Here is an 11,978-nt window from a genome sequence, read left to right as displayed (position 1 = left end):
CTTTCCAATCTCCTTTTTCCTCTTTATGTTAATGACTATGTGGCTTCATTTTGATTGATGCGGTACAACAATGTGAACTTAGGACTTGCATTTAGATTGTTTGTCATATTAGTTGGTAGAATCATATGCATTAGGATGTTTATATGGTAGTTGCATCATGGCATGTAGTTTGCATGTTAGAAAATTTTGCGAAACCGTCTACTTGGGAAGCTTGACAAGTGTATATAGGCCCTAGTAGATGCTTTTTCTTCTTAAGACTTTGCTTGTTAGAATACTTGTAAAACACCCTAGGATGTGTCATGCTAGTATCTTTTGACCCATGGATTAAGGCCTAGTCAAGAGTACCTTGTGGTGTGATAACTCCTTGGCTACCGTTTATTCCAAGGTGACCCTTGAAACCATGCATACAACCATCATCCATGTTCTACCACATTTTTTTCATCAAAGGGAATGGGCACAAAAATAAATCAATTTGAATTCAATGAAATGAAAAGTGAAAGAAAGTTTGCAAAAATGCATCAAAAGAAAAGAGGAGCAAAAATAGACTCCTAAGCTTCAAATACAAGGCACCCTCGTTACTAATTGGGGTGACTTTGAAAATGTTCAAAAAGAAATGCAAAAAAAATTGTCAAGTATTGAAATGCCAAAAATCAAAAAGAAATGGCAAAGAAAGTGTTCTCAAATGTCAAATGCCACAAGAAATTGGGGGGAAAAAAAAAACAAAAACAAACTCCCAAAGTGAAACTCAAATATCTATCGATCCCTTTATCCATCATATCCATTTTTGTGCATGGTAGAGAGGGGACGACCCTTCTTCTTGTCTAGGCAAGAGGGGGAATTCTGCGATCCTCCAGTGTTTCTAACGCCATAGGGAGTCTACTCTTGACAAAAGCATTTAACAATTGAGGACAAAGGTACCCTAGCTTGACACATTTTGGAGGTGATTTATTGGTATACTTCTAGGCTTAGTAGTTTGAAAAAATTGCATCTATGAAGGATTGTGTACCCTTGAATTGCTTCCCTTGTAGATAATTTCCGCCACTTAGATGAGGAAAGTGGCTATTCTTTTGTAGATGCATCCATTATGTGTTTTTGTGTGCTTTAATGTTTGGATGTGTCGCCATTTTGGCAAGACCCACCTTGCCTTGCAAGAAGGCATCCTACCTCATGGTTGTCTTGTTGTGAGTTGAAGGGGCGGAGTGAGACCCGCTAATTGTCTCATATCGGCTATATTATTAGGATAGGTTAGTATTGGCCCTAGTCTTTGTCACCTCTTTACTCGGGACGAGCAAAGGTTCGGTTTGGGGATATTTGATGTGACCATAATTGGCGCATATTTAGCCCCCAAATTAGCCTTGTTTCCATGCTTTTTAGTGCTTATTTGGGTCATTTCTTATCTTTAGTTCTTTGTTTTGCATATTCTTTGAGATTTTGATCCCTTGGTAGGAAAGGAGTAAGAATCTTGCATTTTCATGGCAAAACAAGACTAAATTGATCGAATCCAATGACCAAGCATCAAGGAGAGACAAGATTAGAAGGCCTTTGTACATATCATAGTAGAAGAGCAATGTTGAGGAAAGATCCTTGAGTCCCCAAGGAAATCCCCAAGGAATTTATGAAGAAAAGGGAAGAAAAAGAAGAAGTTACTATCCGATCGACAATCCGAGCGGATTGCCCGCAATCCGTCCGTCCCGCACAATCCGAGCGTCCCTTGCGAGTAATCCGCTCGGATTCCCCTCAACAATCCGTCCGGATTCCCAGAATCCGCTCGGATTCCATCGCCCAAATCCGGCCGTCCCGACCTTATTCCGCCCGGATTTCTTCACAAAGACGGATTGCCTTCTTCAAGCTACGAAAAGAGAAGCCCTTCTCTCGTAGAAAATACCGGGTCCTCCTTGCTCAACTTAAAAAGTGTAATTACTAGTTTAGCCCTTAGTTAACCCTAATGCATCCTCCCTAATTTTCACTATAAATACCCCATTAGGCTAATTAGAGGGGCATGTTCTTCTTATCAATAATTAGTGTAGTTAATATCAATCAAAACTCTCTTCAATATTGTAATCAAGTATTAATCAAGTTTTAATCCAAGTTTTAGTTCTTTAATCTCTCTTTTGTTCATCCTTTATTTTGGGTAATTGAAGATTATTTGGGTTATTATTGGGAGATTGACAACCTCTCAATCTAGCATTCAAGTACTTCTATTATTCTTGCTTTATTATTGGAATCATTAGTAGGTATAATCTCTTAATCCCTTTTTAATTATTGTTAATTACTTTCATTTATTCATCATGTTTCATATTGTTAGTATGATTGACAACCTTGCTAGCATGATCAACATGATAATGAGTGAGTAGTCTCTTAGCTAGAGTTAATGGGTGATTAGGGGAAACCAACATGGGGAATGATTCATGCTTAAATTAATATGCTTTCATGCTTTATTTGCTTGCTTGTTTTGATCTCAACTCATGCACATGTTATACTTGATGAAATGCTAAGCCTATGAATCCTTGCATTTACTATCATCTCCTATCTTTTCAATGAGACTTGTAATACATAACCCAACTCGAGTCTCATTAGACCATGCATGTTGTTGAGTAGGGAAGATTAAGTCGACTTGTAGGTGTTGTACAATCTAATCGATTCGGCTCCGGGACCCAAACTTTCCTAGGATTGTAAGATATAACCCAACTCAATCCATCACAACAATAATTGCTTGCTTATAATTTGAGAACATGTTTGTATGATCATATCCCATGATTCCCCTATGATCCCATGACACCCTAGTGCCTTTAATCAATTGTTTACACCCCTTTTTATTCATCTTGCTTGTTTATTTTCATTGTTATTCTAGTTTAGTAACCTTCTACATCAACCCAATTTGTGACACCCCTTAGACACCGCTAGTTACAATAGAAATCTCATTTCAACTCCCGTCCCTTGGGATCCGACCTTTACTTGCCTCTTTACTAATTGTAGAGTTGCTTGTTAAGCTATAAATTGTGTTTTGATTCGACCGTGACCAACGACCACATCTATTTATTTGTGAATACGAAACGGACCGATCAAGTGACCTTCTACATCAACCCAATTTGTGACACCCCTTAGACACCACTAGTTGCAATAGAAATCTCATTTCAATACCCGTCCCTTGGGATCCGACCTTTACTTGCCTCTTTACTAATTGTAGAGTTGTTTGTGAAGCTATAAATTGTGTTTTGATTCGACCGTGACCCAACGACCACATCTTAATTTGTGAACACGAAACGGACTCGCACCAAAAATGGCGCCGTTGCCGGGGACGGTGTTTGTTTGATTTAGATTTCTTTTTATTGTTATTAGTTGTGTCTTTCTTCACCTTGGGGAAGTAAAACTCCTCAAGGTTTGTTCTAATTGTTTTCGAGTTGTTTGATATTTTTCATGTCTAGAAGGTTACAAGGTGATTTGTTACCTTTTGACCGTGAAATCGAAAGAACCTTGACGAACAATAGGAGACTTGTTAGGAGGAATTTAAGAGGTATTAGTGAAGTTGTTCAACCCACTAGTGAGTTTGTCAATCCTTTCGCAATAGAAGGAGAAGAGAACCCATTACACAATACCCCACAAAATCCACCTACAATGCCTAAATTATCGTCACACTCCGTACCCACCGAGGAGAATCTACCAAATGGTACTCCTACACCGCAACATCTAACCGGAAATTTTATTGCCAAGTCCGCCTTCATCCAATTAGTTGAGAGGAGCCAATTTGGGGGGATGCCTAGTGAGGACCCTCATTCTCTTATGGAAACCTTTTGCGACTATTGTGATGCAATCTCTCAAACGGGCGTGACTCAAGACCAAATTAGATGGGTCTTATTTCCTTTTTCCTTAATCGGCACCGCAAAGCAATGCTTGAAGGGCCTTGATAAGGCCACCCTCGGAATAGATTCTTGGAAGAAGTTGGCTCTAGCTTTCTACAAAAAATTCTACCCACCGGAAAAGACTAACATGCTAAGAGCTCAAATTACGGGTTTTAAGCAAAGGGATGAAGAGTCTTTGCATGAAGCTTGGGAGCGGTTTAAGGGAATTTGTCGCTCATGTCCTCACCATGGACTTAGCGAATGGTTTTTGGTACAAAAATTTTGGAATGGTTTATATGAAGATTCTAGGAACATTCTCAATATGGGATCAAATGGAATGTTCACCGAAGTTGATGACAATCAAACATGGAACAAGATTGAGGAAATGGCGGTCCATAACTCACAATATAGTAGACCTCGCAAGGCTACTAGAGGAGGAAAGCATGAAGTGGACTCCGTTACTCAATTGGGTGCTCAACTTAGTGCTCACATTGACACAATCAACTTGAAGTTTGAACAAGCTATGGCTAGACTTGAGGAAAACTCAAAATCATCAAAGCATCATGTTAATGCCATGACGGCATCCTCATCAATCCCAAGTGGGATATGTGAGAATTGTGGAACTTTGGGACATGACCAAGGTGAATGTAGGGGAACAAATGAACAAGTGAATGCTTTCCAAGCATACAAGAGTGGTACCCCTTATTCCAACTTTTACAATGAAAACACCAAATTCCATCCAAATCTCTCATACAAAAGCCAAAATGTTCAAAACCCTCAAACAACATACACTCCATCACCCATGAGAAACCAAAATCAAAGACCCTTTTACAATCAAAACCAAGGTTACCAAAATCAAAATCCATACAATCACCAAAATGACCAAGGTTTTGATGTCCAAAAAGCGGTCCTCCAAATGCAAAAGAATCAACAAGAATTTTTCACTCAAATGCAAAAAGATAGCCAAGCATAGGAAACCACCATCAACAACATTCTAGCTCACACCAAGATGTTGGAAACACAATTGACTCAACTAGCATCTTCAAGCTCACAAAGACAAAAGGGGCAATTACCACCTCAAAGTAATCCCCCTAGACATGAAACGGTTAGTGCCATTCACTTGAGAAGTGGTACAAGGTATGAAGCACCGAAGAAGCAAGTTGAGGATGAAGTTGTGGAAGCTAGTGAAAAGTAAGAAATTGTGCAAAACTCCAAAGATGGAGAATCATCAAAAGAAGAAAGTTCAAAGAAAAATGAAGACAAGGCCAAGGAGAAGGAGCCCATTGTGATTAGACTCCCTTTTCCAAGTCGTCAAGCCAAGCCCAAATTTGATGATCAACATGGAAAGTTCATGGAAATTGTGAAGAATTTGGAAGTCTCAATTCCTTTCACGGAATTAATCAATCACGTGTCGGCCTATGCGAAATACATGAAAGATATCCTCACAAAGAAGAAGTCGATCCGGAAGCTTGAGACTATCGCCTTCACTAAGGTGAGTAGTGCAATACTTCAAGGAGTTCACCTCCAAAACTAAAGGATCCGGGAAGCTTCTCAATACCGTGTACCATTGGCGACACAACGATCAACAAAGCCTTATGTGATCTAGGGGCTAGTGTGAGTGTTATGCCGTACTCGGTGAGTAAAAGGTTGGGGATGGGAGAGCTTAAATGCACCAATATCACACTCCAAATGGCCGATAGATCGACGAAGACACCATTAGGGATATGGGAAGATGTCCCCGTGCGAATTGGGAAGTTTTTCATCCCGGTGGACTTTGTCATTGTTGATATGGAGGAAGATTCCAACATTCCAATCATCCTAGGAAGACCTTTCCTACACACCGCGGGTACGGTGATTGATGTGAAACATGGTGAGCTCACTCTAAAAGTGGGAGATGAAAGCATAAGTTTTAATCTTGACAAGACTATGAGAGCTCCTCGTTTGCATGAACCATGTTTCGTGATTGATCATTATAGCCGAAAGGATGAAAGGAAGAAATCGGAACTCCAATGGAAGAAGAAAATTGAAGATGATCCATTCAAAGAGCAAGTGAATTGTGACAAGGAGAGCTTGCAAAGCTCATCAAAATCAATCAAGGAAGAAGAGGATGGCCTCATTGGCCAAGAGAAGAAATTGGGAGAGTTGTCTCCATCTAAGCAAGAGATTTTCAATGATCAACTTAATGAAGTTTGTGGTCTTTGGGACGACGAATTTGACGGGATTTTTAATCCCTACATTGGTAATGCCATCGATCAAGACCAACAACAAAGGCCAAGGTCTATTGAAGACCTCTACCATGATAATGAACAAGCCTTTGATTACTTCTTCAAGGTGTTGAGCAACATCAACAACACCTTGGACATGCCCCCTTGACATCTCATCAAGAATGAGAGTTTGGTGGAGTCCTCCCTAAACCACCACTTGTAAATATTTCTAACTCCCTAACTTACATTTCAATTCTTGTATTGCATTTTTGTCATCTTTGGATTTTTATTTACTTTGATCAAAATAATTGTCATGTTTGAGAGAAGTGAGGGAGGGACTAACAATTTCAATTGATGTGTAGTGCTTTTAGATTAGTGTGGGGATGACAATTGCCTAGGCTATGCATGCCTAGTAGTGCCCCCACAATGAAGAACACAAAACTTGAAGAAAGAATGGAAGAATGGTAAGGGAAATGCATTGTGCACGGATGGAACTGAATCCGTGTACACAGGGGAAGAATCCGAGCGGATTCCACAGAATCCGCCCGTCTTCAGTAATCCGAGCGTATTGCAGAAAAGACGCCCGTCCTGAACTGAGCTGAATTTTGAAAATTTCTTGACTGTGACTGAATCCGGGCGTCCTGAGCAGCAATCCGCCCGTCTTGAAGAATCCGCCCGTCTTGAAAGAAAGACGTCCGTCTTTGCAGCTGAGGAAAACAAGCAAAATTTTCTGGACTGGAATCCGTCCGTCTTCAAGCAAATCCGCCCGTCCCGTGTCAAGCAAATTCGAGCATCTTCATCAGAATCCGCCCGTCTTTAGGCGAGTTTTGTAAAGCCCAGAAAGAGCAGAATCCGCACGGATTGGGCAGAATCCGCACGGATTGCCCCTGCAGATTCGAAAATTTCGGTCTCTTTAAAACCCCTCCCACCTTCATTCATTCATTCATTCATTCATAAACACTACCCACAACATCAAAACCCTCATCCTCTCCATCACAAAAACAAAAACCCTCAACAACATTCACCAAAAACAAATCAAATCATCCTTCCAACAACAAATCAATCAATCCTTCTTCAATAAAAATCAAAACCAAGCATAAAATCTTCAACCTTTGAGTCGATTTTTTATTTCATAAAGGCAAAGCCTTTCACCTTCAAATCGATTTGGGTATACTACAAATTGAAGATTTTTCATTCTTTTCTTGGTTAGTTCATCAATGGCAAGGACTAAGGGAGCAACAAAGGCACCAAAGGCTAAGGCACTCTCACAAAGGCAAAAGGCTCTTCAAACAAAGAAAGCATTGGCTATGGTGGTAGCAACACCAAACTTGGAAGTGCAACAACAACAACAACCTTCTATGGGAGCAACAACACCTTCTACTCCGGAAATTGATCAACTTCTGCATTATCCGGAGGTAACTTTTATTTCCGATACCCATAGAAATACCTTTGTCAAGTTTGCTATGAAGTCATTACAATCCACCAAATTTATATGTGAAGATACCTTAGAAAAATTGGGTGTTCGTGAGCAAACTAGAGCCTTTTTCAATGCCATTGGGTTGAAGAAATTGTTTGAAACAAAGGAATTGACATACCCCTCCCTTACCTTGGAATTTCTGAGTTCCTTGAAAGTCACCAAAGTTGAGAATAGGGAGAATCTCGAGTTTCGTCTAGCTAATGTTAGTAGACGCATTACCTTTAGGGAATTGAGTGAAATTTTGGGTCTTAGTGATGAACCGCGTTATTTTAAGAATTATGGAAAGTATGACCCCGAACCTCTTTGGGAGGCAATCTCCGGGAAGAAATTTGAGGATTTTCATGCGAGTCGTGCTCTTTTGGTCCACCATCCGGGCATAAGAGTATGGCACAAGGTCGTGGGTAACACCATAATTGCAAGGAAAGATACCAACCATTTCACCAAACTTGATTTTATTCTCCTTAAATCGGCTTTGAACATCGGAAGAGTACACACCAAGCCTTACAATTCTTTGAGGCTCTTGGTAGATAGATGGCTCAACATTGATTGTGGGAAGAAGGGCACAACCGTTATTGTCAATGGCGGCCTAGTCACTATCCTAGCTAAGCACTTTGATCCTAACTTCAATAAGGATAACAAGTACAAAGCAAAGGAGGGTGGCCATCTTGTTGATATGCATACTATGATACACAAGTTCAAGTGGGTTGCTCATAACCCCCTTGACACTAAGTATGGATGGCTCACTAGTGAAGCTAGATCGTTCACCTTGCCTTCAAATATTTGTCGTCTAAGCGTCCACCGGACCAATTATCTACTTCCCCTTTCCAAAGAGGCCGAGTATATTATTCAACAACAAAAGGGTGATCTTGAAATGCCCTTCTCTTCCATTGTCATACCACCTTACCCATTTGAGTATGAAGAGTTCAAGCCGGAAGGAGTTGAAGCTAGAAAAGATTATGTGACTTTTCTCATGTAAGCAATGCACAAGCAAGCCTTTGAAGATCGGAAAAATGCTTACTTGGCTCAATATCCACCCCTCCTACATTTAGCTAGGCAAGAACTACTTGATCCATCTTGTCCTTTGCCTAGTTGGTCGGATAGAGAAGTCCTATTTCCGGGTGCATCTAGGGTCATTTTGGGTGACAATGAGGTTGTTGGTTATGATGAAGAAGTTGATGACAACATTGATTAAGAATCAAGTGAAGGAGAAAAGGATGGTGAAGATGATGATGAGCAAGATGAGGAAGAAAGTGAAGAAGCAAATGACAAGGAAAGTGGCAATGTGGCCACTTCTAATGAGGAAAGTGATGGTGATAGCATGATGGAAGATTAGCAAGCCTTGGAGATTCCTACCCTCTCATGGTTTGTCTATTTCTCTCTTTGTTTTAAATATAATTTTGATCATTGTTGGAGTAGTCCTAGCACCATTAGAGGACTCACACCTCGGTACCATTGAGGTGTTCTCATTTTATTGTTCCCATTTTCAAAATCCAAAATGACAAATTAGTTTCATGCATAGCATAGTGTGTGCATGAACTACACCCATCCTTGGACATTAGCAATAGTGTCTCACTCGGTTTGGGGAAGTTAATGCATACACAACGGGAGGTAATCTAAATTATCCTCTCCGTCATAACAAAAACCATGCATCATGTAGTGTAGCTTAGTATAGATTGCATTTAGTATAGAAATCATGCATCATCTTTGCATAATTTCCATCATTTTGGCCATTGAGGACAATGCCCATATTAGTGTGGGGATGGGAATTCTAACATTTAACTCTTATTCAAAAATCCAAAAAAATTGAAAAATCTCAAAAATCATAAAAAAATTTGAAAATTGAAAACCCAAAAACATGTTTATTTCCTTTTTGTAGTCTTGTATATATTGTCTTGTATATATTGTGTTTGTTCTATCCTTGTTCACATTGATTGACTACGCCACATCCGAGACATGAGGATATTGAAGACCGCATGGTATGATCTTTCCAATCTCCTTTTTCCTCTTTATGTTAATGACTATGTGGTTTTATTTTGATTGATGCGGTATAACAATGTGAACTTAGGACTTGCATTTAGTTTATATGTCATATTAGTTGATAGAATCACTTGCATTAGGATGTTTATATTAGTTGCATCATGGCATGTAGTTGCATGTTAGAAATGTTTTGAAAAATGCCTATTTAGGAACTTTGACAAGAGCAACTAAGCCATTACAAATACTTGTTCAACTTAAGACTTTGCCTACTAGAATGGTTGTAAAACACCCTAGATAGTGTCATACTAGTGTCTTTTTACCCATGACCCAAAGCCTAGTCAAGGGTTTGCATGTGAGTCACCTATCCAACCCCGTGATGCGATGTGGACTTGGTTAACTTGTCTAGGTGACCTTGTTGGACCTTGTGGTAAGGCAACCCAAAAATATTTTCTATCAATAAGCTTGAAGTGCTCATTTCAAAGAAAATTTGTCATGTGGAAGTAATGTAATGCCAAGGAAACCTCAAATGTTATGAATTGTTGAAAGTTGAGAAATTTAAGTTGTTTTGATGGAGGCGTACCACTTCGATGTGCTTTGGTGCGGGATCCATTGAATTGGGCCCCCATACGGTTGTGAATTCGGCCGCCCAGAGACAGAGTGACTATCACCCCGAAAAGCTATTGTCTAGAGGTTAACCGGTTGCCTAATAAGCGATTGGCGAAAGCAAAGGACACTAGCCCGGAAGAGACAAACCCCATCTTAAATTTTTGAAATGTGAAAGTGAAATGAGGACAATTTTGAATACTAGTCATATCCACCGTTGTGAATAAAGATTTGAGCATTTCATTCCCAAAAGCCTTTTGTCAAGCCACTTGGTCGAGTTTGGGACGATCCATGACTTTTACTTTTGTAGAGAATTCGAGACTTGTCATGTCATATGCTACTAGCATCATAGGGATCATCATTCCACCACCATCCGATCGCTCTTGACGAAAGCATTTGGAAATTGAGGACGAAAGTAGTCTAGTTTAACACCATTTGGAGGTGCTTTAGTGCCATCCTCTTAGACTTAGTAATTTGTTGAACTAGTATTTGTGAAGGATTACATGCTCTTAAATTTGTTCCTCTTTAGTGCCTCCGCCACTTGATGAGGGAGTGGCTATTATTTTTGTAGATGCATCCATTATGTGTTTTTGTGTGCTTAAAGTTTGGATGTGTCGCCATTTTGGCAAGACCCACCTTGCCTTGCAAGAAGGCATCCTACCTCATGGTTGTCTTGTCGTGAGTTGAAGGGGCGGAGTGAGACCCGCTAATTGTCTCATATCGGCTATATTATTAGGATAGGTTAGTATTGGTCCTATTCTTTGTCACCTCTTTACTCGGGACGAGCAAAGGTTCGGTTTGGGGATATTTGATGTGACCATAATTAGCGCATATTTAGCCCCCGAATTAGCCTTGTTCCCATGCTTTTTAGTGCATATTTGGGTCATTTCTTATCTTTAGTTCTTTGTTTTGCATATTCTTTGAGATTTTGATCCCTTGGTAGGAAAGGAGTAAGAATCTTGCATTTTCATGGCAAAACGAGACTAAATTGATCGAATTTAATGACCAAGCATCAAGGAGAGACAAGATTAGAAGGCCTTTGTACATATTATAGTAGAAGAGCAATGTTGAGAAAGTATCCTTGAGTCCCCAAGGAAATCCCCAAGGAATTTATGAAGAAAAGGGAAGAAAAGAAGAAGATATGTTGCTGAGTGACAATCCGAGCGGATTGTCACCAATCCGTCCATCCCGCAGCTGCACAATCCGAGCGGCTTTGCTCTAATCCGCTCGGATTCCACCTCCACAATCCGCCCGGATTCCCTTGAATCCGCTCGGATTCCAACGCCAGAATCCGCCCGTCCCGACCTTATTCCGCCCGGATTCGGCTCCAGCACGAATTGTCTTCTCCAAGCTACGAAGAAAGAAGCCCTTCTCTCAAAAAATACCGGCTCCTCCTTGCTCAATCTAAAAAGTGTAATTACTAGTTTAGCCCTTAGTTAACCCTAATGCATCCTCCCTAATTTCCACTATAAATACCCCATTAGTCTAATTAGAGGAGCATGTTCTTCTTATCAATAATTAGGTAGTTAATATCAATCAAATCTCTCTTTAATATTGTAATCAAGTATAAATCAAGTTTTAATCCAAGTTTTAGTTCTTTAATCTCTTTTGTTCATCCTTTATTTTGGGTAATTGAAGATTATTTGGGTTATTGTTGGGAGATTGACAACCTCTCAATCAAGCATTCAAGTACTTCTTTTATCTTTGCTTTATTATTGGAATCATTAGTAGGTATAATCTCTTAATCCCTTTTTAATTATTGTTAATTACTTTCTTTTATTCATCATGTTTCATATTGTTGGTATGATTGACAACCTTGCCAGCATGATCAACATGATAATGAGTGAGTAGTCTCTTAGCTAGGGTTAAATGGGTGAC

At 39.8% G+C, this 11,978-nt stretch overlaps 1 non-coding gene across 1 annotated transcript; it reads right to left on the bottom strand.

The window, feature by feature from the left end:
• Positions 1 to 3,987: 3,987 nt before the first annotated feature.
• Positions 3,988 to 4,094, bottom strand: LOC141603173 (small nucleolar RNA R71). Its single transcript, XR_012525067.1, has one exon. It is a non-coding gene; the product is annotated as a small nucleolar RNA R71 (small nucleolar RNA).
• Positions 4,095 to 11,978: the final 7,884 nt, after the last annotated feature.

This window comes from Silene latifolia, chromosome 9 (assembly GCF_048544455.1).
Source record: "Silene latifolia isolate original U9 population chromosome 9, ASM4854445v1, whole genome shotgun sequence".
NCBI classification, from domain to species: Eukaryota; Viridiplantae; Streptophyta; class Magnoliopsida; order Caryophyllales; family Caryophyllaceae; genus Silene; species Silene latifolia.
This window is presented reverse-complemented; position numbering and strand designations above follow the sequence as displayed.